This window comes from Meriones unguiculatus, chromosome 2 (assembly GCF_030254825.1).
Source record: "Meriones unguiculatus strain TT.TT164.6M chromosome 2, Bangor_MerUng_6.1, whole genome shotgun sequence".
Taxonomy (NCBI): domain Eukaryota; kingdom Metazoa; phylum Chordata; class Mammalia; order Rodentia; family Muridae; genus Meriones; species Meriones unguiculatus.
In genome coordinates this window covers 49686154-49697554 of record NC_083350.1, presented here as the reverse complement: position 1 = coordinate 49697554, position 11401 = coordinate 49686154, and the positions used below count along the sequence as shown (strand labels likewise).

Sequence of the window (11401 nt, the reverse complement as noted above, 5' to 3'; positions counted from 1 at the left end):
GGAATGGGAAACTGGTTGGTAGAGATGTAGGTTTGGATGGGGCCGAGTTGGACATGCCCTAATCGGTTTCTGCACCGGTTTCCTTTTCTGTAAAACATACTGGTACCGAGAAGGATGTAGTAATTATTCCTATTTTATATGTAGGAAACCCAAAGCTCTAAAAAGTTAATTTGTTCAAGAATTCCCTCTGGAAAGTCGTCAAGATTCGGTCTGACTCCAGGGTTGGAGTTTGTAATTACTGATAAATCACTATTGGGGTGGAAGGGTACAGGATGGACCGGGAGATGTAGCGTCAGATTAATATTGATGTCCACTGTTGGATGCTTCCTAGTACTCAAGGTGTCAAAAGGAAAGTGTATGCTAGCAGGAAAGGGACGGAATGTAGTGCTGAGGGTGAGCAGGGAAGCAGGAGCAGAATCAGCCAGTCTACCCCCCCCCCCCTTCCTCCCTTCTTCACTCTACCTCTTTCCCTGCCTCTGGAAGGCTCGAAGCGGCAGAATCGCCACGTTAGCGCAGGCCTGCAGCGCCTGCCCCTCGCTGCCGAGTACGCCCAACACCCACCCCACTCTGCAGGACGCCACCGCATCTCCCTGCCCCCAGCAGCAAGGCTTGCAAGAGGGAGGAGGGCTGCAGCGGCTGCCACGGTTTATGCTTCTCCAGAGCTTCGAAGCAAGATTTCCCCAAAAAGCCATATTAAATAAATAAAAGGAAATTCAGCAGATGGGAACATGAATCAATGAAAACTCCCATATGAGTGAGAAGATTTATGTCAAAAAACAAAACATCAACATCTGGGAGCTGCCGCGCCTCATCTTGGTTGTTCGTTTGGAATGGATTCTTGGCGTCGTTTTCCCCCTCTTTCTGGCTGTGAGAGAAGGCAGGGGAAAAAAATAAAAAAGAATGAAACCCATTTTAAAATAGTCGTTTTAAATCAGAAACGAAAGCCCGCTTTTCTCCCTCAAGGCAGGAGGGGATGTGATGCGGGCAGCGGAGCTGTGGGCTGGCTGCGGGAGCCTGGAACCGAGAGCCCCCTGCCGGGCGCCGCGGGGCGCCCCTGCCACCCGACACGGACACCTCGCGGCTGCAGCCGGGACAGCCGCGGCGACCGCGCGTGCACACGCCCGAGCGCCCTCCGCACTGCGGCCGCGTCCCACGCGGGTGGGCGCCCAGGCCGGCGATCCGGTGGCAGCTTCTTCGGGCAGTCAGCCCCGCCGAGCTCCCCGACCTGAGGGAGCCAGGGCTGCCACGGAGAAGCGTGGAGTCGAGATGTTCGCCTGTCCGCATTTAGCTCTTTGGCTGCACCACACTGGGGTTTGGAGGGAAGGTGCTGGGTCCTAGATTCAAATCATAGCTGCTACAGCCCGCTGATCGCCTTTAAGCAGATTTACTTTCCCCGAGGCAGCGTGGGAATAACAGTACTTATTCCCAGGCTCCCAGAGGATTGTGGGTGGTAAATGACAAAAGCACACAAGGTGCTTAGCACAGTGTACATATACACAAAATTGAATAAATGTGAGCTATTATCATTAGGACAGAGGCTCGCGTCTCTCATTGTGGCTCTGCAGAATGCATTCTCCCAGCTCTGCAGCCTTGTAGAAGCTTTGACCCACCCTGTTACTCAACTCCAGTTGCACTAACCTTGTTTTTTTGCCCAACAGTCGAGTTTCCTTCTGCCTGCGCCCTTCTGTAGAAGGTTCTTTCATCTTCTGCTTTGACACAACCAACCCTTCACATCATCCAGGACTCTTACTGCTTTGCTTCCTCCCTCCCCAAAATGTACTTTCTCTATTAGAGCCTTGGCTTCTGGTTCCTTGCAAGGTTCCTAGATGAAATGTATCCTTAGCTTGTTTTTGTGGCTAATGTCCATCAATTTTTCAGTTTGCTCTATAAGGTCAGTAGTGCGATCTACTGTGGTCCGTGAAGTTTTCTTGGCCCCCAGGCCAACCCCATGACAGAAACTTCTTCAAGTGCAGTAAATGACCGGAGTGGAAGGTGAACCATCAAAGCCAATGAAATTCTGAGGACAACTCCCTCCCCACCTCCTGCCCAACACCCTCCTTTGGCCTTCCTCTGCCTCCTGCACTTTTTCTACTTGAGACAGGGTCTCACTATGTAAACCAGACTGGCCTTGAACTTAGATGTCTGCCACTGCCTCCAGTGCTGGGATTAAAGGCACACACCACCACTCCTGGCTTTTTCTTGTATTGTTTTATGTACACAGGCATTTTGCCTGTTTGTATATCATGTGGGAGCCTAGTGCCATGCAGGACAGAAATGGACGTCAGATACCCTGGCGTTAGAATCACTATGTGGGAGCCTGGAACCAACCCAGGTCCTCTTACTTGCTGCGCCATCTCTCCAGCCCCTGTATTCTTGTTCTTTTGAACTGTTTCATCAATTCCTTACAACAGTAGACTCATATCCCTATTATCAAATATGCCAGGTCCTGTGCTGGGCACCAAGAACACAGACACATACAATTTTATCTTTGACCTGGTGGAGTTCAGGCCAAAGGTGGAGACGGACATGTGAACAGAGAGAGGGAGCAGGCAGCAGAGTGAGGAGGGTGGGAGGGGAGCGATGCTAACAAGTACTGGGCCCTGTTTTCAGGAGGTGAAGGTGGACCTAGCTGAGTGCTTTCTCTGCATTATCAGAGTAAAGCTCAGGGCCAGCACCAAGGCCTATCATTATTATCCCCACTGCACAGATGAAGCAGAAAGGAGTTAACTTGCCCAGGGCCACAAAGATAGCGTTGGCAGCAGACAGAGTGAAATGGGCGGGTTCTGACTCAGAGCCAGAGCTGTGAACTACTTAGCCATGCTGCCTGGGAGCAAACAGCTGTGAGGCTGGCCTCCCTGCCCCACCCCCAGCTCTGCGCTGGTGGGCGTGGGAGCTGCAGTTCCAGCGGCAGGAGGGCCACCACCCAGGAGCAGGCAGGGAGAGAAGGCCTGCTGGACCTGAGGAAGCCAAATACCTGCCCTACACACAGAGCCTGATGAGAAATGCTCGCAAGGGTGCAGAGGGACCTACAGGGGCTCAGCAGAATCAGAAGCACCTCCGGCTTCTAGCTGCCAGCACTTGAGGAAGGCCTTAGTCTGAGCCTGGCACGAAGCCCCAAGCATGCCGCTTTCACCTCTCTCACCTCCTGGAAGCACTGCAGAGCTTGCTACATCTCTTGCCCCAGCTTTTCTGAAGGCTGGATTCCCATGCTCTGCGTTGCTCTTCCATGGCAGCCACACCTAGATCCTCAGTTAGTAGTGACAGCTTTGGGAGCTGGGAGGGGAACCCTGCTTGAGGATCTTCTTTGCTGAGGTCTGGCTGAGGCCAGATGAGATCACCTCCCCAGCACTCGGAAACCTGCATCCTCCCCAGCATCTGAAATGTCGTTATTTTTTAAACTATATTTACTGAGTGTGAGTATGTGTAGGAGATGCATGTACGTTTGCATGCCATAACACACACATGAAGGTCAGGGGGCAGCTTGCAGGGGTAGTTTCTCTGTTTCTACCATGTGGGTCCCTGAGGTAGAGCTCTTTTTGTCAGGTTTGTGACCAAGTGCTTTTATCTGCTGAGCCATCTCACTAGTCTTTCTTTCTTACTTACTTTAGATTAATTGATTGTATTTTCTGTATATGAGTATCTCACCCCTCTGTATGTTTAACACTATGCAGCAGTGTTAAAAATGGTTGTGAGCCACCATGTGGGTGCTGGGGATTGAACCTAGGTCCTCTGCAGGAAGATGTGGTCTTCACTGCTGAGCCATCCCTCCAGCCCTCCTCCCCTAGAGTCTCAGGTAGCCAGGCTAGCCTTGAACCTACTATGTAGTTGAGGGCCACCTGCACCCACCTCAAAACTGCTGGCATCACAGGTGTGCCACACCTCATGCAGGTTTCCCAGCGCTGAGGAATGAACCCAGCACTTTGTGCACGCTTCCAAGCATGCTACCAATTGAGGCGCATCCCCAGCCTTACGTACCTGGAGAACTCCAACAGGTGTATCTGAACTGGGACCTCAGATGGCCAAAATCTCAGGGGAAGCTGGACGAGACACACATTCAAGTGCCCGAGGCAAGAGTGTGATTTTTGAAGGACCTGGTGATCAGCTGGGTGTGGGAGTGTCTGACACCTTTCGGGTGTCTATACAGATCACAAGAAATCCATAAGGCAGGCTGGGGAGGAGCTCACTCTGTTGGCTCCGGAATCCAAGTTTCTGGTCTTTCTTGGGCTCCAGCTATATTCTGCTTTTGGGATTCGTCAGATATCTACACCCACCCCTCCAGATTCTGACGCAACTTTTACAGATGCTAGCTTCCGTGACGCTTCAGTATTGACAATGACAGTGCAAACTAACACGTGGAAGACAAATGAAAGTAGAGCCAACCTGGAGTTCAAGGTCGCTTTCCTAGATGCTTGAAGAAACACAGACAGAAATAAGGAAGTGGCAGGGTGAGCCTTTGTAGGTAAAACTGAAGGAGTAATGTGCTCAACCCACTCAAACACTGTGGGTCCAAATGTACCCTGGTGGCCAATAAGGCAGGTCTTGATGACCCTGGTGTCCAGTGCAGCATAAAGACAGAGATGGAAGTGGCCAACAAGGCCAAAATCCAGGGATTCATACAGAAACAAGAGGCAACATTCGTGCTGAGAAATTTGGCAATGGAGACAAAGAAACAGACTGATAATTGAAGAAGCAGGAGGATCAATTAATGACTTGGCTGAGATAGGAAAGGCTTGTGTATATTTCATAGGCGGAAAGCAAAAACTTAGTGAAGAAATGCATGCTTTGATATGAAGATCAGGGTAATTACAGTGACAAGGTTGTAGAAGAGATAGGGAATAAAAGAATGGGATTGGGAACAAATAATTTCTCTTAGGAAAAAAGCTCAAACTTCTTCAACTGAGCCTGGGTTCTTGTCCTTTCCCCTAAGTCACAACCACGCCCTAGAGCTATTTGTATGGTGTATGACTAAACCCAATTGTGTTCACAGTGGCTCTCAAGTTCCCTCCTCCTCCATCATCACTCCATCATCATCATCATCATCATCATCATCATATGTAGTCATCATTCATTGACTGTGTCCTCTGAGACGAGCACTATTTCATCAGTCCCATGATACACATGAGAGAACTGAAGGAAACAATAATTAACCTGACCAAGACAACCAGGCGGTCAGTGGGAGCACGGTACTGAAGGTCACACAACTCCTGCTCTTCTGCCCAGCTTCCTGACGCTTCAAAGAGTTGAAAACGGCTGCCTCCAGGGAGCCAGCCTGGAGGGTGGAGGGCATGCAGCAGAGGTCTACTGCGTTTTGATATAACCCTTTAGTACTATTTGACTTTTTACTACAGCGAAAACTCTTTTAACGACCTTCTCTGCCCTCTTCTACATTACCTTTTCGTTGGTAATGAAAAGATAATTTCAATTTCATATATCTTCTTGTCTGAGAGGTCAGTGCCATGCTCCCTGCTCCTTGCCAGCAGGTTCTTCCTCAGCACACTTCACACCCAAGTATAAATTGCTTGACCACCGACCAACCCCATGTCCAGATTCCTACCAGGTGGCAGGTTTCCTGCAAAATGTTCTTTTAAAATAAATGAAGCAAAACAAAACATTTTTAAAGAGTTTGCATTAAAAAAACAAATCCTGTAAACAAACAAAACTGATGCCCGTGTTGAAGAGAATGACTCAGCCTTCAGTGACAAATGTGAAGTTCCTGGCTGAGAAGGGCAGGGTGACAATGAGGACTCGACCTCCTTCCTAGATCCAACCTATCCCACACAGCAGTTACCTAAACACATACATACTCCCCACAGTCTTTGCCATCTTTTTTATTTTTTATTTTTTTTTTGAGATAGGGTCTCATGCATCCTAGGCTGACCTCCAATTTGCTACATTTCTGAGGATAAATGGCCTTGAATTTCTAATCCTAACTCCACTTTCCCCGTGCTGAGCTTACAGAAATGTGCCATCAGGCTGAGTTTATGAAGTCCTGGGGAACTGGGCACAATCCATGCATTCTCAGCCAGCACTTTCCCAATTGAGCTATATTCCTAGCCCCAGCTCTATCTCCCGCCCCACATTCATTTGAAAGAAGTCAATCTGTGGAGACTGGAGAAATAGTTTAGTAACTATTTAGAAATAGTTTAGTAAGATGCCCAACCATGAGGACCTGAGTTCAAATATCTAGCACCTATGTAAAAAGCTGTGCATGCCCAGGTGGTAGTGGCACACACCTTTAATCCCAGAGCTCTGGAGGCAGAAGCAGGCAGATCTCTTAAATTCAAGGCCCACCTGGTCTACAGAGGAAGTTCTAGGGCAGTGAAGGCTACACAGAGAATCCCTACCTTGAAACAACAAAAAGGTGCTTATGCACACCTATAACAACCCCAACATGAGGGAACGGTGAGAGACAAGCAGGTCCTAGGAGCTCGCTGGCTAGCCAGCCTACCCTAATGGGAAGCTGCTGGTTGAGTGAAAGACCCTGTCTTAAAGGAGTAAGGTAGAAAGTGATAAAGAAAGATAGTCAATGTCCTTCTATGACATACACACAGAAGACAGAGGGGGAAGAAAAGAGGAGGAAGAGGAAGAGAAAGAAGAAGAAAAAGAAAGAAGTTGTTACTGTCATCCTATATGGGGCTCCTGCACAGCCTCTCCTGTAGAATCTTTCGGTTTCCAAAGAACCACACTTCACCACATTCATGGTCTGGTGTCTTCCCTTCCACAGTAACTTGATTAAACTAACAGAGTGCAGAAGAGACAGTACAGGTTCCAGGCCTAGTTTTTGAGACACCTGACAAGTTCTACTTTTGTATACTCTGAACCACTATGTAAGAAGTTCACCTGCACACCAGAAAAGGGCACCAGATCTCATTATAGATGGTTGTGAGCCACCATGTGGTTTCTGGGAATTGAACTCAGGACCTTTGGAAGAACAGCTAGTGCTCTTAACCTCTGAGCCACCTCTCCAGGCCACTGTATGTATTTTAATTGCCCGCTGGCTTTGTCTGCACTACTACATTGCTTCCTCAGGGACCATATTCTTCTGTTTTTATAAATTTGCTTTATTATTGGGAATTTCATACATATATACAATGAAATATGACCATGTACATATACTCCCCACTTCCCTCTCCAACCTTTCCTGTATCTCCCCAACACATCTCCTTCTCAACTTCGAGTCTTCTTTTTCCTTTGTTAGCCTACAAAGTTAAATTAGCGCTGGCCGTGTGTGTATGGATGCGGGACCATTCCCTGGAGCGTGGAAAACTCACTAGTGGCCACATCCTCAAAAATATAACAATTTTCCCTCTCAAAGAAGATATCAGCTGCTAACAGTTCCTCAAACAAGGAGGGGGACCAGGAGAGCATATCTCTCAACTATATCAGCATTTTAGCTGGCTAGATCATGCAGGTGACCCCAGCTGTAGAGTTCCTGAATGTGACAGTCATGTCATGCCTGAAGAGAGCATTTCACATCCTCTGGCTCTTACAGTCTACCTCCTCGTCTGCCATCTTCCCTCATCCTTGTGGGTTGGAAGAGCATCATTTAAAGCTGAGTATTCAGTCACTTCTCAACTTTGACCAGTTATGTATCTCTGTGTTTAGTGCTGCCCATCTGCATGAACAAGCTGCTTTGACCTGTTTTGCTGTTAAGACAGGGTCTCCTAGGCTGCCTATAACTCACCATGTAGACTAGGCTGCCCTCTAACTCATGACAATCCTCCTGCCTCAGACTCTTAGCCTCCTGAGTGCTGGGATTATAAGCATGTACCACCATAGTGGGCCACATCCATTTTTTTAAGTTGATAAATAACTCTAGGTATCCTCCAGCACTGAATAAACTCTCATAAACTTGGTTAGTACAAATTAAAAATATCTACAAAAATAAAGGCAACAACAAATGTCTACAGTACTCCCTGTTATAGGAAAAGAATGGCTTGTATACACATCACAAGAAGTGATTTACTAGGTACCTAGACAATAGGTTCTTAATGACAACAGCTGGTCTTTGTGGAAAGATCGAATCAACTTGACTTTGGGTCATAATCCAAAAGACAGAGTGTGAGAGCAGAAGAAGAAAATGGCTGATGGCTTCAAGTCTTGACATTTCTAGTAAGAGCAAAAGTCAATGTCATTCCAACAGTGTTACTGTGGGTCGTGCTGAACAAGTGAATGGATGTGAAGATTCCAGCTTCCTCCACAGTACTCACTCAATTAGTCTCTTGATGTTCCCAAGATTCTGGGGGGAAATAATGGTCCTTCTTTCCCCCTGGAGCATGAGAAACCCACCAGAGGCCACATCCTCAAAAATACAATTTTCCCTCTCGCAGCAGATATCAACTGCCAACAGTTCCTCAAATAAAGGGTGGTGTCTGGAGAGCCCCTCCCTCAACTTTATCAGAATTCTAGCTGGTCTATCCCAGCCCCCGACTACTGGAATTAGTATCAAGATTCTACTTTTTTGAGACAAGATCTCATGTAGCCCAGGCTGGCCTAGAACCATGTAGCTGAAGACATCCCTGAACTTCTGATCCTCCTGCTCTACTTCTGAAGGGTATGCCACTATACCCCACTTCAGCCCACTCTTAATGTACTGGAGCCATGTATTTTGGATGAGGTGCAGGCGACCACGGCTGCTGAGTTCATGAATGTGATAGCCATGTCATGTCCTGAAGCCATGTCTTTCCTCCTTCTGGACAGTGTCTTACTAGTTATCTGACTGGCCAGGAACTCACAATCCACCTACTTCAGTCAACCAAGACTGAATTACTGGCGTACGCCAACACCCCTGACTGTAACGCCATTTTGTATATGGAGGCAGACGCCTTATTCTCTTTTCAAACCTCTTCAACTAACTTCAGACAGGCCAGTATGTGCTCAATCAGTAATCCAATAATTAGGGCCTGGTGCTTGTGGCTTGTGCAGTTAACAGACATTGTATCAACATATTTTGTGGGCTGATGGTCTGGGTTAAGTCCCATGTTGGACATAAAATGAGAAGCTGCCACCCCTGCCCCAAGGGAGAGAACCGAAGAGACTACACTTGCATAGATGAGATAATTAAATAACAGGACAACATATAATTACTGCTAAACTGTGTAGTAAAAATTAAGGACTGCAGGGATTGGGAAAAGCAGAGAGGTGGTGAGAGCTCAGGAGTCTTCATGGCAGACCTGAGATCAGGCTGAGCCTTGAGGAAGAAAGCCAACTAAAGGCATCTGAGAGGAAGAAGAGCCCGGAAGTCCCAGAAGGAGCAGAGCCAAGCCAGCACTTGTTTTATTTCAGGCAGCACATGCACTATGAAAGGTGGCTGTCCCAACTCCCCAGGCAAGAACATTTCTGAATAGCTCCCCATGTTCAGGCTCCCGGACTTTCATGTGGTTTCTTCTGCTTGCAATGCTCTTTCTCCTTCTCCTAATAAACTTACTCAAGTTTAAAAGCCCAACTCAAATGCAAACCACATCTGAATCCTTCCACGCTATATTCCTCACCCACTGCTCATGCTTCTATTAAAATACTATTTATAGTTCCCTGCTTAACCTCCTCCACCACCATAATTAATACTAACTTATTTCTCTGGACTAGGACCTAAGTAAACAGTTATGTTGTTTTGACTCTCACAATTGCACAAGGTATCATTTCCCCTATTTTACAGATAACAGGCTTAGTGTGCTTTCGAACCTGCAACAGTAACAAAGCCAGGAAACCAGAAAGCTAGTATTCAAAGTGGCATTTGTGGGACCAGGGCCCATTTGCTTTTTGTTGGTGCTGGAGACTGAACTTGGCCTTGTGCAGGATAAGCCTGGCCTCCGACCCTGAGACCCCTACAGACCTTCTTTTCTCTTTTTGAGACAGGATCTCACTTTATAGCTCAGAATGGCCTGGACTCATTATGTCTTGAATCTGTGATCCTCCTATCCCAGCCCCCGACTACTGGAATTAGTATCAAGATTCTACTTTTTTGAGACAAGATCTCCTGTAGCCCAGGCTGGCCTAAAACCATGTAGCTGAGGACGTCCCTGAACTACTGATCCTCCTGCTCCACTTCTAAAGGGTATGTCACTATACCTCACTTCAGCCCACTCTTAATGTACTAGAGCCATGTATTTCTGGAGGCCACAAATGCTCTCTATCAATCTGTCTTCTTAGATCCTAGAATGGTGGCTGACATATGGCTTGAGGTTGTTTAACAGATAAACACAACTTTCACTCCACATGCCTGGGTCTAAGAGTAGGTACAACCAGTACTCTTTTATCCCAGACACTTCCACCCACCTAAAAGTCACATATTGTGGGGAAGGAGAGAGGAAGTCTGAACACCTCACTTTTTCCCCCCAAAGGATTCCAGAGTGATCAAAGTGGGACCAGTTTACAAAAACTAGCATTGGCTGCAACTGGACTGGAGCAGGGCCGTGAATCTTTAGGTATTTTGAAAGGAACAACCAACCAACCACTCGAAGGTCTCAGCCTGGGGGAACAGGAATGGGAACAAATAGTCAAGGTTGCTCTAGCTGATCCTATCCTTGCAGAGGCCCAGAAAACAGAATGTCAGCAGTTGAAGGCACAGGGAAACAGCGCTACACTGTAACTTTAGCAGCCCGCAGTCTCCTAACTTTTTTTTCTTCCCCTGACTTCTAATTTTTTAGGAACTTTGACTCAGGCCAAACTAGGATTCCTGGCTTACAGACCAAAAAGATTTCAGGACTGGCCAAGGTGATGAAGATCTGGAGATTTTATTAGGAATAACTTTAATATAGGCCTAAGCATGAGGCTCAGAAGGCAATACCAACGTGGAAATATGGACTCCTCAAGGGAGAGAGAGTAGCAATTGTCTTCGTATTGGCCATATACTTCTTTGGTGGTTAATCTCAAAATGTCGCTGAGAACCATTCCACTTCTCTCTCTTTTGTTAAATCAACTTTATGGGTGGTTCATTGAATGGAACTGTAATCTGATAAAGTAAAAACCAGGTGCCACTAGGGTTGCACAAGGTAAGTTTTGTCCTCTGCCTGTAAACTGGGTTTCTAGTGAAATTCCTAGAGAAACAATAGCTTATGGCTGAGAAGAGAGAAAACGGCCTTAAACAGCTGCTAACTGTGCTGGAATTCTTGCCCGGCTGCTGGCGAGGATTTTTTTCTGCCTTTCATTCCTGCCTCGTGGACAGTATAGGTGTAAAGAGAAACAAAACCGGGCCAGCGCTATAATCTGGGGGCAAAAACCTGCCCTGGGTACGTTAGGCCGCCAATCGGCCACCATCCGGGATCCCCGTACCGTCGTGGCTCCGCTTTGGCGACACCGGACGACACCTCGGCCCCGCATCCGCATTACGTCCTTGCAATCCTCACCTCGCCAGCGCAAGGCCCGCCCCGTCCGCCACTTCCTCCCTAGAGCGCCATCCTTC

The 11401-nt window shown here is 47.5% G+C and overlaps 1 long non-coding RNA gene across 1 annotated transcript; it reads right to left on the bottom strand.

Annotated features, from left to right (window-relative positions):
* Positions 1-749: 749 nt before the first annotated feature.
* On the bottom strand, positions 750-11395 carry LOC132652324 (uncharacterized). The gene is made up of 2 exons (XR_009589830.1): positions 3976-11395; positions 750-865 (listed from the first exon to the last, which is right to left on the bottom strand). It is a non-coding gene; the product is annotated as an uncharacterized LOC132652324 (long non-coding RNA).
* Positions 11396-11401: the final 6 nt, after the last annotated feature.